The sequence below is a fragment of the Ovis canadensis genome, chromosome 1 (assembly GCF_042477335.2).
Source record: "Ovis canadensis isolate MfBH-ARS-UI-01 breed Bighorn chromosome 1, ARS-UI_OviCan_v2, whole genome shotgun sequence".
In the NCBI taxonomy this organism is placed as follows: Eukaryota; Metazoa; Chordata; class Mammalia; order Artiodactyla; family Bovidae; genus Ovis; species Ovis canadensis.
Genome location: NC_091245.1, coordinates 202351914 through 202375629, shown reverse-complemented (window position 1 = coordinate 202375629; position 23716 = coordinate 202351914). Strand labels below are relative to the sequence as shown.

Genomic DNA, 23716 nt, shown 5'->3' with positions numbered 1-23716 from the left:
TCCCAAGGAGCCTGGCTGTGTTTAGAGGGTCTCAGGTGGACAGATGCTGAGATGCAAGACAAGGACGTTAAGCCAGAGCCGCTGACTCCCTCAGGCTCGTGGCGATGGAGCTCAGACTTCGGGGTTTTTGGTGGATCATGCTGTGTGATCCTTTCTTACTGAAAGCAAGGACCCTGTGGAGTGCAAAACCTTGAGAGAGAAATGCTGAGCCAGGGCCCTCGTTCCTAAAGGCTCTAAACACTGAGATGGTGACAGCTAAGGTGTTGGACAGTATGAGAGGGAGCCATTAAACAGCAGCACAGGTGTAGTATGATGTTTTGGAAATCCCTAAAAACGGAAATCCGTGAGTGTCACGCTGAGCTCTGAGAGAGGATCGCACATGGTCCCTGGCCTATCTTCTTAGCCTTGTTTGTAAAGATGCTTTCTTTTCCTTTTTTTTTTTTTTTTGATGGCATAGGGAGAAAAGGTTTGGGGTTTTAGAGCTAGAGAAGCCTGGTTATGAGTCTAAGCCCAGTTATTCCACAACTCCATGACCTTGGGAAGGTGGTATCTTTTCCCTGAGCTCCAGATTCTTCAACTGTAAAACGGGGAAAGCATTTTATTCTGCCGGGTGGTTGCAGGAGTTGGAGAAAAAGTCTGTCAGGAGTGCTGGGTGCTCTGAGTTCTGTTTGCGCTCAGCTGCCCTGTCGGCTCCCTGAGGTCAAGGTTCAGGTCTGACTCATCTATGCCCTTGCCGTAGTATTGAGCACATGCCTGGTACATAGGGGGTGCCCAGTGAATGGGTCTTAAGTGACCAAAAAAAGAGAACTGATCAGGCTGATGGCTGGTACTTCCCTGGCCTTAGAAACTAGAGAGAAGGAAAAATGGTTTAGGAATGGAGTGTCAGGCCTGAGGGTTCCTATTTCCTCATTCAGGGTGCAGGCTGGGATTGCCTGGAGCCACAGTTCCTTGAGACTTACCACCTCCGGCTGAAATCTGCCTCCTTTAATTACCTCCTTTCCAGGGAACAGGAGTTCTTGTTGTCTGCCCAGAAGCAGCTAATTATAGCTCCAACCGCCAGGCCCTGGTGCGCTTCTAGGCCACAGGACTGTGCAGCCTGAGCTGTCTGTTGATTTTGGGGTTTCCTCAGGGATTCTTTATGTTTTCAAGTTTTCACTGGGGTCTGCTTTTATTTTGAAGCCAGTGAAGAAAGAGGGGCATACAGTGTCTAAAATTTTATAGGAGGATGTTAGGAGACAGAGAGTTTGGGGAGAGCAGGGAAAGGGGTTTTTAAAACGGCATAGTGGCTTAAAGGGCCTTCGCTGATGGATCAGTGGGTAAAGAATCCACCTGCAGTTCAGGAGACAGAGGAGACTTGGGTTTGATCCCTGGATTGGGAAGGTCCCCTGGAGGAGGAGATGGCAGCCCACTGCAGAATTCTGGCCTGAAAAATCCCGTAGACAGAGAAGTCTAGCAGGCTCCAGTCCAAAGGGTTGCAGAGTCAGGCACAGCTGGGCATCCTAGCACAAAGGTACCTAAAAAGGGGACTGGTTGTGTATTTAGTATCTCCCCAAGAATGTCCCTTCATAATGATTTTGCCAAGATATATCCTCCACATTTGACCTCTAGGACCTCTGAGCAATTCCTTTTTCCTTTGAAATATATATGTTTTTACCATTTAAAAAATACTTTATTTTATATTGGAGTATAGCTGATTAACAATGTTGTGATAGTTTTAGGTGGACAGCAAAGGGACTTAGCCATATATATACATGTATTCTTATTTAAAAAATTTTTTAAAGATATTCAAATAAATGCTCATAGTAAAAATAGAGTAAAATACCTCAGAAATGTTTATTTTAAAAAAATCCCAAAACTAAGAAGAATTTCTTCTCCCATCTCTCTCAACCTTAATCCCTTCTCCATCTGTAATCATTTTTATTTTTTAATTCTTTTGGTATTTATTGTTATGTCTTTAAATAGTATGCTTATATCTTTAGGTTTTAAGTTATTCATTTTAGTTGTGCCTATTGGCTTTTATGGTAGGAAGGACTAGCTCATATACACACGGACACTTCCTGTCCCCCTTCCTAAGTTTTGACAGTTGGATCACTTTTTTCTGCTCTCTCTGGGTCGGTTTTGTTTATAAATTTATATGATGTGCATACATCTCCATTCCTTGCCATATCAACTTTTGGTAGGCTCGCTTCACCCACCATTTTGTAAGGTGAAGATGCTGAGGTTTCTCTGTACCTTTCCTCTCCCACTTTTACAACTTGTTACGTTTTATGTGATTTTTGCATCTCCAGCTTTTATAAATGCGTACATGTCTACATGCACTTTTATAATTTTGAACCATAACTGAATCTTCTGTGCTTTGTCTGTGGGTCGATTTCAAAAGCTGAAAACAACAGCATTTGCATTCTGATTTCTAGGTAAATATTGCTCAATACAGGGCTAAGTCATGTACTGTGGTTTCATTTCCTTTTCTAGGCTTCTGAGGTCACCACCTTTAAGCCACTCATAGGGGACTGAACTTTCCCTTAGCATCAGAATCTAGTAGATCCTTCTAATTCCCCTCTACTTGTTGAAAATCATCCCAGTTTGTTTTATTTCCACATGGAGCTTCTTGCTTTTTTTTCTTGTTAATATTCTTGGATTTTGTGGTAGTATTCTTTTGATTGGGAGAAGAAAATCAAGTAATTAAGTGTTTTCTACCTATGTATCCTATGTATCTTCCCTCTTTCTAACCATTCTCCTGGCTACTTGGAGTCTATTCTACATTTCTTCTTGAAGTTCCGTCAACTTTTTCTTTTCTTTTGGACTGGTTTCTCCAAATTTGTGTCATGATTTCTCATGCAGCCTTTTTTTTTTTTTCCTGGAGTTTCTGATTGCCTTCTATTTAAACCCCTATGTCTTTATCATAGCTTCAGATATTTCCAGGCTGACATGGAGACATCCTGAGTCATGCCATTAGCTGTTAGTCATCATCATTTTTCAAAAGAAAGTATATTATTAAAATATTATCTACCAGTACTTTCTTATACTTCCTCTTACTCGGCAGTTTGCTTGCTATTTTCTTTTCTCCAATGAATATTCATAAACATTTTCAGGTTATTTTATAATTCTTATATGTTTAATGGGCACTTATATTCCATTGAGTAGAAGTACTATTTTTAAATTTAGTCATTTAAATGTTTTTGCACATGGATTATTGTCAATTATCTATTCTTCTGAATACCACTGTTAAGAACATTTTAAAGCACAAGGCCTTTTTCACTATTTGTGTGTGTGTGTGTGTGTGTGTGTGTGTGTGTGTGTGTTCTTAGCAGGGAAAGAAAACTGGGAAACTTGTGTCATTGTCCTTGAGGCCATATTATAGTAACTGTGCTTGTGTTGGGTTCTAATAGGGACCACCTGGAATTTATTAAGAAACTTTATTTTTCTTTTTTTGGGGAAAAGAGCAATAGAAAGCAGGAGAGAAGCACCACCTCTGAATTGGCACGTTGAATTTTCTTGGCAGCTCTAAGAAGAGTTCGGTTCGGTTCAGTTCAGTTCAGTTCAGTAGCTCAGTCATGTCTGACTCTGCGATCCCATGAATTGCAGCATGCCAGGCCTCCCTGTCCATCACCAACTCCCAGAGTTCACCCAAACCCATGTCCATCGAGTCGATGATGCCATCCAGCCATCTCATCCTCTGTCGTCCCCTTCTTCTCCTGCCCCCAATCCCTCCCACATCAAGTCTTTTCCAATGAGTCAACTCTTTGCATGAGGTGGCCAAAGTATTGGAGTTTCAGCTTTAGCATCAGTCCTTCCAATGAACACCCAGGACTGATCTCCTTTACAATGGACTGGTTGGATCTCCTTGCAGTCCAAGGGACTTTCAAGAGTCTTCTCCAACACTACAGTTCAAAAGCATCAATTCTTTGGCACTCAGCTTTCTTCATAGTCCAACTCTCACATCCATACATGACTACTGGAAAAACCATAGCCTTGACTAGACGGACCTTTGTTGGCAAAGTAATGTCTCTGCTTTTCAATATGCTATCTAGATTGGTCATAACTTTCCTTCCAAGAAGTAAGCATCTTTTAATTTCATGGCTGCAATCACCATCTGCAGTGATTCTGGAGCCCCCAAAAATAAAGTCAGCCACTGTTTCCACTGTTTCCCCATCTATTTCCCATGAAGTGATGGGACCAGATGCCATGGTCTTAGTGCAATATATTGCAAATGTGATACTGCCTAGAAACCAACTGAGTATCATATCTCCCTCTTTGAATCTTCTGGGGTCAGCTATGGTGCTATGGCTTGTGCCTGTGAAGCTTCCTGTGATAATTTTTCTTGTGCAAGTATTATTCAGCCTGATCACTAGCAATTTGCTCATTATCTCTCAGTAACTGTTGGAAAGGTCAGAATCCATCCCCAAATTAAAGAGATGCTCCCATTGAGAATATCCTGTAAGGTCTGCAACTACTTCTTCACAAAGTTTATAAGGAAGGGATTTGAAGAATGGCAGGAGTATTAGAATAACAGAGCTAATGTGAAGAAATCCACAGTCACAGGAAACCTGAATTTTGATGTATTGATGAAACTATCTTACTGTTTTATTGTCACCCTACAGCATGCATTACTCTAAAACTTCATCATTTGGCAGCAATTTACATATTTACAAAGTCTGTGTGACATAATTACATAAAAATGGGACCCTTGTTTTTGAAAAGCTTTACAATTCATTGACAATATTGATCACATGCTGAAGGACATATACTCAGTTGCGCTATGAAAAAATTCTGGGCTTAATGAGTCACAGTCTAATTATTTTGGATAGTGGGTGATAATATTATATTGAAGGTGATGATGAGACACATAGATTCAAAATATCACAGCTTGGAGAGGATCTGCTCCAGCAATTCCATTTTAATATGAGAAAAAGGGGACTCAGAGGGAAGATGGACTCAGTCAAGGTCGTACATGTGGTTAGTGGCAGAACCAAGTTTGTATTCTATACTTCCTCACTTCTAGTCTGTTGGTTTTTTCTTATATCCTCCCTTATTTAAAATGTTTTCAATTTTATTTCCAAGTGTGTAAACTGTAGTTCATGGGGCTGGAAAGTAGAGAAATTTTCCATCATCTACAGAGATGCAGAATATTTAATAATGGAGAATACGTTTGCTTGGGATGGAATCAGCAAGAACTTAAGCTCTGAGACACAAAGAATCTTTTCTGAGATGAGGGAAAGTGGTGGGCAAGTCAGGGTCCATTTTTAGGATATAACTGGAGCCATGCTGTTATAACTGATTCTGGGGAACTTGGGGGGTTTGTTCTTGGCTAAGATATTTCCATTCTCTAAAACACAGATTCCATGTCTATTGATTAAGAGAGTTGCATTTGACGGGCTGGGCTTTGTAGGCCTTTCAACTCCGAGTTCTGTGAGTCCATGATTCTGTGTTATGTTCTATGTTCAAGATGACTTGGGGGAAAAAAAAGTCCCTGCTGAATCACTAGCAGCAACACCTGCTTTGGTTTGGCTGGGAAGTAGGTCAAAGCTTGGCAGACATGAAGATGTGGTCGTTTGCAGCTGTGAGCTCAGCCTGGGTCCCCCTTGTAGACACCAGTCACAGGAAGGATCTTATGCTCAGAGGTGGAGAAGGGCGGGTTTGTGGCTCTAGGGCTGCAGGAGATGGGGGTGATTGACAGGAGAGAGAGACATTTGGGGCGGGCGGGATGAAGGAAGCACAGCTGGTGACTGGTAGCAAGGAGACCCAACGTTTATTGACTACTTATCTTGTGTGGAGCACTGGCAACTATTCTTTTTTAAAAACTCCTCCCCTCAACACACTAGGGAATAGGTGTCATCATTTGTATTTTGAGGGTGAAGAGACTGAGGCTTGGAGAGGTGGCCCTAGTGGTAAAGAGTCTGCCTTCCAATGCAGGAGACGCAGGAGATGCAGGTTCCATCCCTGGGTTGGGAAGATCCCCTGGAGAAGGGAATGGCAACCGACTCCAGAATTCTTGCCTGGAGAATTCCATGGACAGAGGAGCCGTGTAGGCTACGGTTCATAGGATCACAAAGACTCAGTCTGAGAGTCGTCCCCCCACCCACAAACACACACACAAATGTTGGTGGGAGGGTCCAAATCCTCTTTTCTTTTCGCAGTCAAGTGTGCCTTGCTCTGTTCTAGGTGCTGGGGTATGGTGACAAAAGAGGCAAGCTTCATGGCCTCATCTTGCTTGCAGTCTAGGGGGTTGGGACAGACAGCAGACAAGAAAAATAGACCCATGCTTTCAGGAAGTAGAAAGTGCTACGCAGGAGAATCCAGCAGCATTAGGATACAGTGAGTGACAGAGTCGTATGTTGTTTTTTATATCCTAGTCCATAAAAGCATGCATTAAAGAGACACACTTACCCAAGGAAGCCAGAGGGCTCTGGGGATTGAGATTCTTGAGGTTAGAATTCAGTCCTGGCCCCTGTGACTCAGCTGTGTTACGTGGCAAAATCACCTCCCATCGCTAATATCGGAGAAAGTAATCCCTGTTCTTTCTGCTTCGCTGGATGGTGAGGGAGGAGGAAGTGAATCAATTGGATGTGAAAGGTTTTTAAAGCCCTAATAGGTTATAAAAATGTAAGGAACTGTTTGTAACAGCTTTTAACTTTTTAAAAGTTAAACAGTTAACTTTTAAAGGGGTAAGTTCTTCTGTTTATTCACTGCCCTCGTGTACTTTGAGGAATTGTGTGCCCTTTGGTCCTTTTTTCATTCCTAGATGCAGGTCAAGAATGAGGCCCCTCGTGCAGTCTCAGGAGGGTGTGGATTGGATTCGTCAGAATCAAGGGATCATTGGAGTGGAGCAGAGGGCTGGCCTTGAGTCATGGGGGATGAGGCGGACTGAGGGCGAGCAGCTGGGGTTGGGAGATGGATTGGGCAGCGTGGGGGAGGTGAGAGTAAAACTGAGTCTAACTCCAGAGCTGCACTCCACGGGGCTGTTGGGCTGCAGGACTTAAGGAAGGAAGATCTGCTATGCGCAAAGTCCTGGCTGAGTAGGGAAGGCTGTTGGAGACATTGTAAATCACTTCAAAGTGTGAGGAGTTTGCCCTGTGGGGAGTGTTGTGGATGCTGGGGAATCCTGTGCTTCTGACCCTCAGGGGCTTCCTTACAGGTCTTGTTCCAAAAACTATGTAAATCATCATTTAGTTCCACAGTAATTTATCCTTATAGGTAGGGGTGATATTTATATGTGTGTAATTTATATTTGAGAGTTGGACTAGAACAAAAGCTGAGTTCTGAAGAATTGATGCTTTTGAACTGTGGTGTTGCAGAAGACTCTTGAGAGTCCCTTGGACTGCAAGGAGATCCAATCAGTCCATCCTAAGGAGATCGGTCCTGAATATTCATTGGAAGGACTGATGTTGAAGCTGAAAATCCAATTCTTTGTCCACCTGATGCAAAGAGCTGACTCTTTAGAAAAGACCCTGATGCTGGGAAACACTGAAGGTGGGAGGAGAAGGGGACAACAGAGGATGAGGTGGTTGGATCGCATCACTGACTCAATGGACATGGGTTTAAGTAAACTCTGGGAGTTAGTGATGGACAGGGAGGCCTGGCGTGCTGCAGTCCATGGGGTTGCAAAGAGTCGGACACGACTGAGCGACTGAGCTGAACTGAATTTATATGGGTATAATTCAGTATGTGTACTGAAGGGACGCCAGCTCTGCCATGGGGAACCTTTTTGTTGCTGGACCATGATGAGATTCAAGGGGTCCTAAAAGAGGGATCAGGAAAGCTGAGGTGGGATGAGGACATTTGGGGGTCAGGAAACAGAAATGACATATTTAAATATTTTAGCAATCTGTGTTGCCATGTCTTCGTGTACTGGTGAATATCAGCTCTGCATGTGGTTATCCACTTATCTTTCACTGTCATCAGTGTAATAACTGATGTGCACACGAAGCACAGAGGAAGGATGATTAGAAAGATTTCACGGAGTCAGTGATGCATGAGTTGGGTTTTGTAATATGAATAGGATTTTGGCCAAAAAGCTTTCTAGAAAAAAAGGGAGCACATGGGTAAGAACACTAGTATGTAAAACAGCAGAGGACATGACTGGATGGTTGAGGGACTTAAGAGATTTTGGGCCAGGTGACTGTGAGCATAGAAGTGCCATTGAAAGAGCTGGGAAGAAAGGGGGATGGGCAGCACGTCTGTTTTATCCTTCGCACAAGAGGAGGGCAAAGATACAGGGGCGCGGGTGTGTCAGGTAATTTTTATGTTTATTTCAGGTGCAGTGGTTCCTCCTTATCTGTAGGCATATGTTCTAAGACCCCAGTAGATGCCTGAAACCATGGATAGTGCTGTGTTTTTCCCTGTATATACATATATCTGTATCTGTATCTGTATGTGTAAACTTCATCTACGATAAAGTTTAATTTATAAATTAGGCCAATAAAAGATGAACAACAATAATAAAATAGAACAGTTATAGCAATACATTGCAATAAAAGTGACGTGAATGCAGTCTCTTTCAAAATATTTTGTCATATAAATTTAATGCCTTTTCCATCTTAACTAAGAACTTATCACGCACTGTAGTGATAACTTTTGTAGTTTGAGTTGCGGCAGCTAAACTACCGTGGGTTTCATTTGCCTTCATAATTTCATGTATAGAAGATTTGTTCTTTCTGTAGATCTTAGTGATCTCACCATACACTGGTTATTTTTTATTACGTGGAGAACATTTCACCTTTTCATTTTACAGATTGTTTTGGGTAGATCTGAATTGCAAGCATCACTACTTTTGCGCTTTGGGTCATTATTATATAAAAGAAGGATGCCTGGAACACAAACGCTGATACTGAGACAGTAGATCTGATAACTGAGCCAGCTACTAAGTGACTAAGCAGCAGGATATGCTGAACGAAGGGTTGATTCACTCTTCAAGGGATGACTGAGCGAAGTGGCCTGAGATTTCATCATGCTTCCCAGCATGACCCTCAATTTAAAACCTATGAATTGTTTATTTCTGGGATTTTCCGTTTACAATTTTTTGAGCCACACTGACCTTGGGTAACTGAAACAGCAGATAAGCAGGGAGGACGGTAGTCACTGACTTGGGCCAGGTGTAGGCCTTTTGCAAGCATTGCCTCTAATCTCCCAGGAGGGAGGGATTTTTATCCTTCTCCACTTTGTGGATTAAGAAGTCAGAACTCAGCATGTAACTTGCACAGCATCATACAGTGGGAGGAACAGGATTTGAACTCGAATTTGTCTGACGGCAGAGCCTGAGTCGTCCACCCCTACACTGTCACTGCTGTCTCCCATGAGCTATAGTAACATCTGCGAGGAACAGGTGGGTTTTCTTGTAACTTGTAACAAAACTGGAGGCATCAGTGTTCTCATCAGCAGAATGGAGATCGGAGTTCCCGCTCCAAGCACTGGCAGAGCTCAGGGAACAGGGAACCTGGCTCATGCCTTCTAGTCCCCTCAGCCTGACTGTCTCGGGGGTGATGCTTCAGTCTGGCTCATCTGTCATCCCTGGAACTCTGACTTGTCTTCCCCTCTCCTGAGACCTCCTCCTGAAGGTGACAGGTCGTGTGCTGATCTCGCGGACACTGCATATTCCCAGTCTTGTGACGGGGCTTTCTCAGAGCAAATCAGGACCTTGGTTCCTGCTTAAGATTTGGCCTCTCTTGTTGCTTGACTTTAGAGAGAGAATGTGTTGGTCATGTGTCCTTCATATTTCTTCCTCTCCGTCAGTGTTGGGACGCCTCCCCCAACAATAAAGCAAGGAGGACAAATAGGCCCAACTGAGGGCAGCACTGGGTGGAGGGGAAGAGCCCAGGCATTGAGCCAAATGGCCTAGACTTAGTTCCCAGGTCCGCCACTGTGCACCTCTGTGCCTGCCTTTGCCTCAGTCTTCTTGTCTGTAAAATGGGAATAATGATGACAGTACTTATTTCACAGGGCTTGTTGGAAAGGTTATATGGGTTCATACTGGTAACATGCTTGGAAAGTTGCCTGGTACATAACAAGTGTTTGTTAATTGACAACAACAGCACCATTTTATAAATGGCCCTATCCTCTATGGTCAGGATGTACTACTGTGTTCTGGCTTTTCTTTAAACCCGGCAGGTGGGGGCACTTCTGCTGTGTGGTCAGCACAGAAAGGTTCACATGTGTGGCCGGGTGGAGACGGGCTGTGATGGCTGGTTTGCAGAAGAACTTTACTGGCTGTGGAAAATGTGTGGCTGAGAAATACCTAATAGAATAAAGATTTGTCTTTTGCTAGTAGAACAGAGTTTAGATTAGATGGCATTTACAGCTAAGTTTATGTATTTAAACATTTTTCCTCATATAATACTCTGCAACCTGTGAGCCAGTAGTTTTATCTGGCTGGGTCAGTCAGTGGGTAATTTTTTATTTGGCTTTTAAACAAATTAGGGAGACAACAAAATATTTGGATCCTGACCAACAGAGTTTAAGGCTCCCCGGTGTCACTCACGCAAAGTGATCCCATCGGTAACCCTCTCTCCACTCCTTTGTCCGCTCCCTCTTCTCCATCCAGAGACCTCCACTTTGTCTTTTTCTTATTGTTTCTTCGCCACTAAAATTAGGTGCTGGATGGTCAGAGGAGCTCCTTCATGTCTGGGGTCTGTGAGTGGCCCTCATTCTTGGTCAGGTATTTGCAGAATTTTGAAGGAAGTTTTTTTTTAAAATTCAGGTTTGGGGATGGTGACCCTGGTCAACTAAAGAAGCAAACTGATCATCTTAATTTTTTTCTCTCCCTTTGGCAGTTGTGCCCCTAAGAAATCTTCATTTCCACTTCACACCTTTTCAAATCTCCCCCAGTATTTCTGTGTCTCATGCTCAAAAAGCTGAATGGAACCAAATACTTATTACCATTCTGCTCTTGGAAGTTGGGTGGAGACTTTAACTGTTAAATTTAAGTGGTCAGTCTAATACAGATGTTTTCTGTGTCCTGTCTGTAGAAGGGCCTTGGAGCCCTCAACCATACCGTTTCCCATGCTTACTCTAGTCCTGCCCTTGCACTTTTAAATCTCTACTTAAGGCTGATGACCACATCTTCTGTGGTTTTTGAAGGGAGAAGGGAAGACTAGTGGTGTTGGAAGTTAAAATACTAATGTTAATGTAGCCATGCAGTTAATTTTTTCCATGTGCATGCAGGCATGACTGGAGTTTATAAAATGTTAAGTGCTTATGGTATGTATTTATAATACAGGGAAACTTCTTGGACTACCTTGCTTCTGTGTAGTACTTTAGTGTTTTGCTGTTTTGCGTTTCCAATGAGTGTATGAGATATGCATAGTTGGTGTTGTATTTTTATGGTGGAGAAAACAGAGGCTCAAAGAGGGAAGGTAACCTGCTTGAGATACGTGTGTGTGGTAGGTCTACCGATCTGTGTTTGACAGAGTTGTTTTGCTCTAAGAAAATTAGAGAGACTGACAGTGTTTTTGAATTTCCCAGGAAGAGAGGAGGTTTAGAAGCAATGGAAGTTATGCTGTTTATATTAATATTAAGCTATCCCAAGGCCCCAGACATAATAGGCTTCAAGTGCTGTTGATAAAGGTAAAGAACCATGGAGACATCACTAAGTTTTCTCAATAGTATGACAATCCATCCAACTGTCCTTCCATCCATCACCTGTCCATTCTTTTTATCATATTTAAAAAAATACAATATGTCAGCTTCCATGCTGAGTTCTGACTGGTTGAAACAGAATGACATGTGCCATTGAGGATTTAAAATGTGGTCCAGTTCAAACTGAGGTGTGATATAAGTATAAAATACCAGATTTCAAAGGTTTAGTATATAAAAAAAGTAAACCATCTTATTAATGGCCTCTTAGGTGGCACTAGTATTTAAAAACCTGCCTGCCAGTGCAGGAGACATAAGAGACGCAGGTTTGACCCCTGGGTCGGGAGGATCCCCTGAAAGAGGACATGGCAACCCACTGTAATATTCTTGTCTGGAAAATCCCAAGGACAGAGGGGCTTGGTGGGCTACAGTCCATGGGGTTGTAAAGAGTCGGACATGACTGAAGTGACTTAGCACACACACACACCTTATTAATAAATCTTCTGTTCATTATTTATGAAATGAATATGGGTGTATTGGATTAAATACAATATATTATTAACATTGTTTTTGCCTGTTCCTTCTTGGCTTTTTAGAAAGGTGGCTGCTGGAAAGTAACAAACTGCATTTGTGGCTTTCATTATACATCTCCTGGGCAGCACTGTTCTCAAGCGTATTGCCTAGTGGGAGAAGTGAGACATACACTCACTCACCCTTCTCTGACAACATGCCATGCCTCTTCTTTGCTTCTCTGTCTTCACAGTTGTCTCTCCTTCTTTTGGCGTCTTAGCCCATTCCAGTCTGACCTAAGCCGCTCTCGTCCAGGTCTATGGGGCTAAGTTCATTTCTTGTTAGCACCGCTCTGATCTTGCTTCTGTGCTATGGTCATTCTTGCCCATGCTTGCTTCTTGACTTACTTCATTCTTCCCCTGCATCTCCATCTGTCCTCACGGTTTCTTTGCTGGCCCTTGTTCCCACTCACAGGCAGAGCTTTGTCTTCAGCTTCCTTCTATGTTTGTGTGCTTATGACCCCTAGGGGGTTATATTGGATTTGGACCTCCTGCATCCCAGACTTTTGAACGTTCTGATTGGTCTCTTATTGATAGCATTATTACCTTGCTGAATGATAGCAATGTCTGTCTACTCAGTCAGTCAAGCCTGGAAATTGGGACTCATTCTGGATGCTTCCTCCCCTTACTTCAGCTATGTATCTATTCATCCTCAGACCTTCCTGCATCAACCATGGTAGCTCATCATACTCACCCACTTGTTGTTCAGTCGCTCAGTCGTGTCTGACTCTCTTGCAACCCCATGAACTGTAGCCTGCCAGGCACCTCCATCCCTGGGATTTCCCAGGCAAGAATACTGGAGTGTGTTGCCATTTCCTTTTCCAGGGAATCTTCCCAGTCCAGGGATCGAACCTGCGTCTCCTGCACTGGCAGGCTCGTTCTTTACCACTGCGCCATCAAGGAAACCCTATATTTAACTACCAGAGGTAAGTACACCCTGCCTACCCACTCCACTTTTGCTGCCCTGCTTCCGTTCAGACTCTCGGCATCTCTTCTGCCGGGTTTCAGTAATACTCAACGAACCATTCCATTCTCTGTTCTTCCAAAGTGATTTTCGAAAAACATACACATCCATTCATACCAAATCTCTGTTTTGAAATCCTTTAAAGGATTAAAATTCACCCTCGTTGAGGGTGAAAATCCAAAACTCTTGCATAAGATAGAAGACTACTGGGAATTGGGTCCCAGCCTCTTTTCATCCTTATCTTACTCATCTCAGAGACCGATCCTGTGCTTCTGGAATATACAGGGGATTCTCTGCAGCTTCCACAACTTAACACAGTTTCCTTGTCAAAATATCGCTCCTCTCCCACCTTATCTGGATAGCTCACAGGTTCCTTTCAAGACTTTGCTCTGATATCACCTCTGCTTGGAATGTACCTCTGACTTCTGATAGTCCCACTTTCCCAATCTTTGCTATTTATTGCAGTTGGTTGCCTTTCCTTGAGGGCAAAGGTTATTTTCCTTTCCGTTTCTGTACCCTCAAGTCCAAAATAAGTGTGCAAGTGATATTTGTTGAACAAATAAATGCCAGATAAAAAAGGGTAGAGATAAGGCATTGTGGAAATTGGATGACAATTCAAGGTAGGTAGGGATGGGGGTAGGGAAGGCCCCAGGAGAAGTGGCATTTGAGCTCCACCGTCAGGTCTGGTGGCATTGGATTGGGAGGATGCAGAGGACACCCTGGTGGTCATCATCCCTGTGCTCCGTTCTACAGCACAAAGGAATATGGACTGACCCCCTCCCCGACCAGGGCCATCATCGCTAGGGTAAACTAAGGAGTGTAGTCTCGGGAGTCCATCTGGCCCAGTGTCTGTCTTTGGTCCTGAGTTGGCCTCTAGAACTCAGCAGAACCTCCTTCCCCCTGGGCAGGGCCAGCATGGCAAACCGGCACCCCATCTTTGATCATCATCTACCCAGGAGGAAAGGAATGTAGGAAGGTTGCTTGAAGTTTAATCTTTACTTCTCCTTTGAAGCTGCCTTTCTGGAGAGCAGAGAGGTGACCTCAACGACCAGAGCTGCAAGCAGCAAAATGAGTCATTCCAGGCCCTAATGAGGTGCCTGAGGGACCCTTCCTGGGAGTGAGGGTCAGGTGAGGTCGTGCTATGCCTAGGGTGAGTTTTGCCTCGGGGCTCCAGGCAGCACTGGAGCAGAGCTGAGCTAATTTTACCCACAGGAGCTGACTGTGCTGAAGGGCAGGGCTTATGACATTGGCTTTATCATCCTCTGATACCCAGAGAGCTCCCAAGGAACAGCCCCATTATGTCTGGACTGTTTTTCCTTTTCCCGTTTAGCACCTTTGTCCGTTAGGTATGCACATTAGGAAGCAGGATGCTGAGGTGCAGAGCTGTGGATTTGGTGGGAGGCCACGCAGCAGGGTTTGGATTCTGCCCCCACCCCTCGCTTATTAGCCGCCTGACCTTGGGAGAGTTATCGAATCTGAGTCTCAGTCTCCCCATTTGTAAAACAGGGTTTAGACCTGTGCCCTAAGATTGCCCCTAGGTTACATTCTAGGTGATTTTTAGTAAGCAGTCATTGTGTGCCAGTCACTCTTGTAGCCCATTTGTTCACAGTGATCCACCGATCCTCTAAACAAACTGTGAGGAAGGTACTGTTGCTATCCCTGGAGAACCCAGGTGGTTCAGTGGATGAATCTGCCTGCCAATGCAGGAGGCAAGGGTTCCATCCCTGGGTCAGGGAGATACTCTGGAGAAGGAAGTGGCAAACCGCTCTAGTTTTCTTGCCTGGAGAATCCCATGGACAGAGGAGCCTGGCAGGCTACAGTCCACGGGGTCACAAAAGTCAGACACGACTGAGTGACTGAGCATGCACGTACATTTGACAAATAAGGAAGCAAGGACAGGAACGGACCTTTCTGGAGGCCTCCTCCCTGGGGCTGCCAGAGCAGATGGCCAGGTGTGTAGCCGGTATGCCTTTGAGGTACAGAAGGATTCAGCGGCAGATCTGGAAAACAAAGAGGTCAAGCCAAAGAGTTCTCAGGGAAGAGTCAGTAACTGTGCTATAAACGTGCTTCATTTTATATCAGTGGAGTTTCTCTTGATCCTGAGCTAGTTAATGACACCTGCTGCTTATTTCCCTTTGGTCTGTTTAGCTCATCGCACTGAAGTGAGTTGTTTTTTCCCCTTCACAGAGGCAAAAGAGAAGGACTAGGTATAGACAGACATAGATCTCGAGCAGATCAGAAATAGATAAGTGGATGGTCAATTAATTGATCCATTTTTTTCCCCCTTCTTGCGTGTTTCAGGCCTAAGTGCAGGAACGACAGTTCACATACTTTAAATGGAAAGGGATTAATTCACGGAAAGAGATGCTAACAGAATTGTTGGAATGGTTGGAACAGTGGGAGCCAGAAGCAATGGAATTTAAGAATTTATTCCATAGCCACAATCCAGGGAGAAGGAAGATGGAATTAGGAAGCCCCTACGGAGACTGCTGTTACTTTTCTCAATAGACTCATGCTTATTGGCAGTACTCCATTATCAAGTGGAATGACATTTTGACTCATGATTCCAGGGTGTTGCTTGCCAGAAGAAATAGCAGTAGGAGAATTTAGCCTCTCTTCCTTCTAAGTCTCACATAAGTACATCTTATTCCAGGAATCTAATCTACTAGATTCAAGGGAGTATGGGAAATGTATTTAGCTGTCTTTTTCTGTGGCACAGGAAGGCCCTTCAGAGGGGGTAAGGGAACTTGGAGCCAATTGAGAAAGTATATTAACTACTGACTGTCATTTCAGAATACCCAGGGTTATTATCCCCCAATATTTAATACGTACAACTAATTCTAATACTATAATATGACCGATAGAGTGTTCTACTTAATATTTTGTTTAAATAAAATGAATAGCATTAATATACCTGATATACTTAATATCCCTCAAAACAGGTCATTTGTCCAGTGTCTGAAATGAGTTCTCCTTAGTATTGACATCAGTGGTTGATTTGTAATTTTCCAGCTCATTTTAATCTCCTCCTGAGAGGAATGCCCTGGACAGTTGTCTTGTTTACATAATTTGTGCATAAATGTTTATTAAACACTTACTGTGAGCCTGGTGCTGTGCTAGATTTGGCACTGTGGGCAGAGATAAGTCACAGATTCTCCCATTGGGAGCCCTCCCTGGAAAGAGAATTTGTCGAGTGCACAGTGAGAACAGCACGAGGAAGGCCATGATCCATGTCCTGGATAGCAGGCTGAGCAGCCAGAGAAGAGAGCCTCCTGGCTGGACTGAGAAGCGCGGGAGGCTGCATGCAGGCTGACGGGGTTAGTACACCTCGTGAGGGGCTTTGTGGACGTGGTGCAGTGTTTTGTGTTGCGTCAGTGCTGGAGGCCAGACCACCATTGTGCTTTAGTGATCAGGGCCAGAGATGTTCCGTAATACACGAGACACTGTGGGAATGACTGCATTGCCTTTCTTCGAAGACTGATCTTGTTCCACCTGAGAACTACCAGTAGGCCTTGAAGGATGTGTAGGCTATCTATATTTGATATTGGCATGGAAAAGGGTAGCAGGTGAAGCCTAGGCAACAGAAGCTAAGAATTCAGTCTGAATAAGGCAAAGAATATGTGCCATGTGGCATCGGGAGGGAGTCTGTGGTGGAAAGAGAAGGTTGAATCTGCGTTATTGAGAAGCTTGAGGTATTAGATAAGGCACTTGGACTTATTCTGTGGCCACTGAGAAACCATCGAAGCTATTGGTGCAGGGTTCTCAAGAGCAGAAACCTAGCTTCATCTTATTGCTGTGGATTGAAGAGATACCAGTGATGCTTTTGAATGAGCAAATGTGCCATGCAAGTTGTGCACAGGAGTTGGACCAGTTGCTCCTTGAGTTTTGCCAGACCTAGGATCCTGTGGTCCTGGGGAGAGCCAGGCAGTCAGCATTTGAGCTTTAGGAAAACACACAGCGATGGCGGCGTGCTACCCAGAAGTCTGGATGTGGATTCAGACGCAAGTGCTGTGGTCAGGCAGCAGTTGTAGTTGCCCATGCTAAAGAGAGAAGCTAGAGTCTTCAGAATCTTGAAGGAAAGAGGGATTCTTCCACTGCCCTCCCTCGTGAAGCCCATAGGCCGTGTAAGATGCATACTGTGCAGTCCACATTAATGCTTGTGCATCTTGAGCTTATTAAAAATCGCCAATCAAGCCAGCAATCTGCTGACAAGGTTCACGCACTGTGACCATGACTACAGTTGTTTTTGGAGCAGCCTGCTGTCTGTGTGGTGATGCTACCACACGGCGCTCCCTGAGCCATCCTGTAGCGTCCTGGTGTCTTATTGACACTGAGATCAGTCCCTGTTCCTTCTTGTGTGATAGGCATGGGAGTTTGGGAGGGAAAGCTTGGGATAAAACTGACCAAAGACATAAGATGTTACCCTTGTCAATTCCCCTCTAAGGCTGCATTTCTGAAATCTGATGAAGGGGAGAGAGAAAGGGATGTGCAGATATGTGGGATGACCTCAGAGCCCTCATTTTGAAGCTCCAAGAAGGAAAGCGATGTTCCCAGGGCCATGCAGTGAGCTGGCTGGGAGGTCGGCCCTTTTTATAGCAGGGTTTCAATTGCATCCATCTCCTGCGGGAGAGTGTAGTGTGTATGGACTCTGGTGCTAACCTGTGCTTGGCCATCAGCTTAGCTACTGACTATATTCTGGACTCAGGTTCCTCATTTATAAAATGGGTGTCATGGTCATATCCTACATTAAGTATTTAAAAAGGTGTGGCATGTGAAAGGCTTTGTTGACTGCAAAGAAACACAGAAATATTTCTGTGATGTGTTCAGTTCAGTTCAGTTCAGTCGCTCAGTCGTGTCCGACTCTTTGCAACCCCATGAATCGCAGCATGCCAGGCCTCCCTGTCTATCACCAACTCCCGGAGTTCACTCAGACTCACGTCCATCGAGTCCGTGATGCCATCCAGCCATCTCATCCTCTGTCGCCCCTTCTCCTCCTGCCCCCAATCCCTCCCAGCATTAGTCTTTTCCAATGAGTCAGCTCTTCACATGAGGTAGCCAAAGTACTGGAGTTTCAGCTTTAGCATCATTCCTTGCAAAGAAATCCCAGGGCTGATCTCCTTCAGAATGGACTGGTTGGATCTCCTTGCAGTCCAAGGGACTCTCAAATGGACCCGTAATTGGTGGGACCGTCTTTAAGAGAAAGGATGGGGCAGTGAAGACACTGCTGCCTACACCCTGATCACAGAACACTCCTGGGGCTCCTCTTCCCCATGTTACAGTCAAGAGAGCTTGCACTTAGATTTGCAGGCACAGGTCTAGAGGGAAGCATGGCTAAATCGTAGAGCTGGGAGGAACGGGGGGCATACTCTTGCCTGGTATCCTCAATGGCAATATCATGGGAGATGTGATTGGCAAGATGGGTTGGGGGCCCATGCAGGAGGCCTTGAGTGCTGGCCTGAGGGAAATTGGACATTATTTTTTGTGCAGTTCAGAGCACTGGTGAGGGGTCACCTGGGAAAGTCATGATGAAATTGGGGGTTTACTTGGCAGCACCTTCATGATGTTCAGGGAACCTGGGGCAAAACTCAGGTGAGAGATAGGGAATTTTGTAGTTGGAGCAGGGACCTCAAGGTGGGATGATTCCCAAGTTTGGGGGGCATTCCAAGTTATTTTTTTCAGTGGCTCAGCTTTTTATTTTAGGTTATAATAAAAATGATAATAGTTGTATAAATTTAGAGCTGTGAACCTGTCAAGAGTTTTCACATGCATTAACTCCCTGGTTCTATATAGCATCATGAGGAGGTAGAAGGTGGGATTGTTCTCATCCTTACTTTACAAATAAGGAAATTGAGGCTCAGAGAGTAGGTGGGATTTCTCAGGTCACCCAGCTGGTCAGTGTGGAAGCCAGGTTCTAGGATGCCAAGTCTGATATTTTGTCCTATGCCAATGATCGGGGTCAGCGGTTTCCCAAACTCAGCTTTTCCAACCTGGATATCTTAGTTGACATCCTTGGAGGCCTGAGATGGCCGGGAGTTTCAAAGTTCCCAGAGACAAGATGTTAATATTTTCAAAGATGAGGTGCAGGGAATTTGGGACAAGAACTATGTTCCTTCCTTTAGCCCTTTGTTGTCATCATACTGTTTGTGTAGGTTGAGATGTTCATGAGAACAAGGAAGGAAAGAGATGGACTTCTGCCACTTGTTGAACATCTTTTTTTGCCCTGGATGCAGTGCTACTTGTGGACATAGATATATTTTTTTTCATCTGTGGACATAGATATATTTATAGATGTAGTGATCATAACATAGGATTTATTGTTGTACTCTGCTAAGCCACTTATGTGTGAATTCTCATAAAAACCGTATTAAGTGGGTAAAAATATTATTTCCTATTTTATAGATGAGAAAACTGAGGCTTGGCAAAATTTAAATACCTTGCTTCTGAGAACACAGATCCTAAATAGATTATCTTCGAGGTTTTCTAATTTGAGCTCTTTCTTCCCTGATATACCAGGTATTGCCTGTCTCACTGGTAAAAATGTAGAGCTGCTTATCAAGGAGGTACATCTCTGACCTCTCCCTTTTCCTGTCCTCCCTGCTTTTAGTAGTTGGCCCAGATATCTGTCCCTCCCATCGAGGGGGACCCTAGTTAAGTATCTTGGCCTGTATTATGGTTAGCCTTTCTCTTCCATGCTTGTAAGCTCCTTGAACTTGTCTGCATCTGAGTCCCTTGTTGTAGCATCCCTGAAGATGCAGGCACATGCTCATGGTAGGAATCACACATCTATGCAACAAATTCACTGAGTGCCTTCCCCCAACATTAATCACACAGAAGCAGATGATAAAATGCAAATCCAGAGAACAATTATTGAGCTGTGTGTGCATCAGCCTTGGGAATGGATTTCTGGGGACGATCTGGCCCCTCCATAAATGATGGGCATGACTTGGATCTTTGCAGGAATGGAATAGAATCCTGATGACTTTGGGGAAGTCCTCAAGGTAGCCAGGCCCCCACCTGCCCTCTCAGAGCCTCTTGCATGCCCTCTGGCCCCGGTGACTTGCAGCGGGACCTCTGGAATGGAAATGGGCTTCTCTGCAGCCTGGGCTGCCAGCATACCGGGCTGAGCCTCTGTGAACTGGGCCAGAGGTTTAATGGGCTGGAGATTTCCTTCGGAATCTGAAACTTGAAATATCCTGTACTCTTGATTAATTCATGCTTGGGAGCTTCCTTAGTGCTGTCTGGTAAATAGCTCCATACCATACGTTTATTTCCCCATGGTCTTGTTGAGGAGAGACTGCAGCCTGTGTTTCTAACAACTTCTCCAAAGAAAACATCGCAGGTCACGTTCTCGGAACTGAGGCTCTGAATGGGGTCGGGGTCTTCCTAGTGCCCATCTCTATCACCTCCTTTTGGCCCGGCATTTGCTTGTAGCCGAAAGGGGTGAGTTTGTCTTGAGCTGTCCTGTAGATGTTTGTGATGTGGTGGTTGAAAATCTGACAGTTGCTGCTGTGTTTCAACTGCATAAGTGAGTAGTGTATAGAGAGAACCCTGAAAGGACATCGAATCATTTCCCTTCAATTCCCAGAGCCTTGCTGTGTCTTTGTCTTGAGAATGACCTCATTGCTTTTTTGTGTTTATAGTGGAATGCACAGTCATTGACAAGTAATCACAATAATCCTCTACACTTTGGTAACACATACTCGTTTTCCAGAGGGTTTTGCTCATATTATCTCATTTGATCCTGATTACTGCTTTGAGTGGTAGACAGAGGGGCTATTTTCATCCCTAATTTTCAGCCTCTAAACTGAGGTTTAGAAAAGTTAAGCAGTTGGCCAGAAGTCGTACGTTTTGTATATAGAAGAATTTGGAACTGTAGTTATAAATAGTCTGATTCAAATCAACATCCTTTTCGCTACTTGCTGTTGGTGTGACCTTTGGAATATACTTGCATCTTACTTAGCCTCACTTTTCGTATCAATACAATGGGTATAATCCTCCAGGGATAGTTGTCAGTAATGATGAAATGAGACTGTTTGGAAAAGCACTTACTAAACAGTAAAGCCTGTGATAATGTGAGGCATCATTATCACAAGTACCTTGAATTCAAAGAGTGCCACGTCAGAACAATGGCAGAAAAGAGCATTTTTTCCCCTATTTTGTAAGGACACTGAGGTTTAAAATGGTGTTGGCGGTTGTCGGGGATCACGAGCTCCCAGCCCTGTGATCAGCACATTGGCCCTGGTGCCCTGCCTGCAGGCCGCTTTGTTATCCTGAGAGCGCTGGTGTTGGCAAGGTCCTCTTTTCTTACAGAGCTTGCTCTCAGTGTTCCTTGGAACAGTCCTGTATCCTGGAGACAGTTTTAGGTCGGCCAGACTGGAGAGCAGGAGCGGGGAGCTGGGGACAGGATCTGCATTCCTGAGCTTTGTCCACAAAGGGTGGAAATGTGGTGTGGCTGATGGCTTTGAGGTGGATGAGGAACTGACCTTAAAGTCTGTGTTCTCTCTTTTCTCATGCAGAATGGGCTGCTTCGCATTAACACTTATTGGAAAAACCCAGAAAAGATGGCTCTCAAGTTGGCAACAAATACATTAGGAGTTAGTGGTGTGATATGGTCAGGAGGCAGCCCAGGGGATTGAAGAGATCTTGGATAGCTTTGTTTCCAAGTCCATATTCAGTTACAAAAATTCCAAGCCTATGAGACAGGCATAGACACAGGTTATTTGTATGGTTCTAAGAGGCAGAATAAGGAGCCAGAGTTTGAAGACCCGGGAATCATGTTTATTTCCATATAAAGAACTTTCTGCTGGAAAGATGGAATTTACAGCTGCAGAAGATACTGATCTTCACCTCACTGGAGACCTCAGGGATGCCTTGGGAGGGGTCGATAAATAGGAGAGACACTGGGCTCAGTGGCCTTTATGGTCTTTTCTTCACCTAAGATCCCAGAGCCAGTGGTTCTCAGGGGTCAAGAGGAAGAAAGACGCATCTACACTGAGGAATGAAGGGTTGCTTTGTGAATATGGAAACCCATCTGCAAATGCTACTAGAAGAATGGAGGGTAGCTATAGACCTTTCATTCGGGTTTTCATTCCTATCCTGGTGGCTGCCTCCTTGCTCCCTGGTTTTCAGAATTTCTCAGGCCATTCTTGGGCAGCTGTTAATATTTTCCATGGGGTGTCTCTTTCCTCTGCTGAAATGTTCCTGTTTGGATATTGGCAGGAACTCCGAGCTCCTGAAAAGATGACAGTCTTTCTGCAGAACCACCAAGTCTAATGGTTGGTTTAGTCTCAGTTACAAGTGAGGGACATCTCCTGACCCTCTTCAGGCCTACTTCTGGGCCCTCCTGGGAGTATTGCAGTGGCAAGAATTCTATGCTAAGTTCTGGTTCTGACATGTGGCAGGTTTTCCGATCCTGTTAACTTACTTCATTTACTTATCACTTATATTTGTGTTCATTCATTAAATATGCAATAAATAAGAAATATTTGCCATTTTTTCAGGTACTTGGACATGCTTACAAAAAATAGAAAGCAAGTCATCAAAATAAACGTCAGGATTATTTCGATAGGCTCATAGAAGCTGCATTTAGATCTGACATAGTTGGACAATTTTGGGAAGTCTATTCAGTTTGTAGGTGAGAGAATATACAGTGCAGGAGAATGAATTTGTGCAAAGTGGGAAGGATCTGGGTGTGAGGCTTGGGTCCTCTCGTTCCCTGGCCAGTGCTGTTTATTGCTTGACGGTTGCCTGGGTATGAGTACAAGCAGCCCCATACTGAAGGCCCCAAAGTCAGTAAGTAGGTAATGATTCTGAGCAATGGCTCATCTGACTTACAGAAAGTCTTTACAGCCAACAGTAGGACAAGATCATGCTAAGGAGTAGAACCCCTGGGAAGTCAAGACATGGATTCCTTCTCTGAGCAGACCCCAACTTCCTCATACTGCCATTTCCCTAGCATCTCATCTTTCTTTCTTTTCTCCTAATTCAGTCTGGAGTCATTTCAGATCAGATTCATCCCTAATTGACTTCACTGGCCCAATGTAGTCATCGGATAATTTTCAGGACCTTGGATTGGAATTACTCTTACAAACCAAGGGAATTACTCTTACAAATTAAATTGGGCATGTCACCCTTCTGTCCCTCTCCCCCAGTGTTCTCCTGGAAGTCTAGTTTTTTTCCTGTGTCTTCTTGCCTGGTGTCTTTGTTCTATGAAGAACTCATGCAAAACTAAGTTCCCAAGAGGACTCTCGGCCCAAGGGAGTTAGGAATTGGGGTGTAAGGGTTGTTAGGGGGCTCACCTGCCATCGAAAGAGCTGCAAGCTGTGTTTCTGATGATCTCCTCAGATGCAAACCTCCCCCCACTGCCAACAACTCCCCCTCACGCAAATTAATACATTAACTTCATAAATGTACTTGTATTCTAGGTGGCCCCATTCCTGAGATGAACTTAAAGCCTTTCAACTCAGCCACTTCCCTGTCCTGGCAGGAGAGCCTTTTTCCTGTAACAGGAGAGCCTATGGAACAGCTAAGACTACTTCTTTGGGGGTTAATCATTCACTCCCAGTAAGGAATTCTGTCTTTAGTGGGGCAAGTTCTTCAAGTGCCAAAGGCGAGA

The 23716-nt window shown here is 44.3% G+C and overlaps 1 protein-coding gene across 11 annotated transcripts in view; it reads left to right on the top strand.

The window, feature by feature from the left end:
* LPP (LIM domain containing preferred translocation partner in lipoma) overlaps positions 1 to 23716 on the top strand; it is a 736773-nt gene that overhangs the window by 31276 nt on the left and 681781 nt on the right. For 2 of the 11 annotated variants that reach the window (XM_069558013.1, XM_069558070.1), the window contains exon 1: positions 12963 to 13063. The exons of the other annotated variants lie outside the window; for them this stretch is intronic. The gene's annotated coding sequence lies outside the window, so the exon portion shown is untranslated. Of the gene's footprint in view, positions 1 to 12962; positions 13064 to 23716 lie in introns of those variants that run through there. 11 annotated transcript variants of the gene reach the window in all.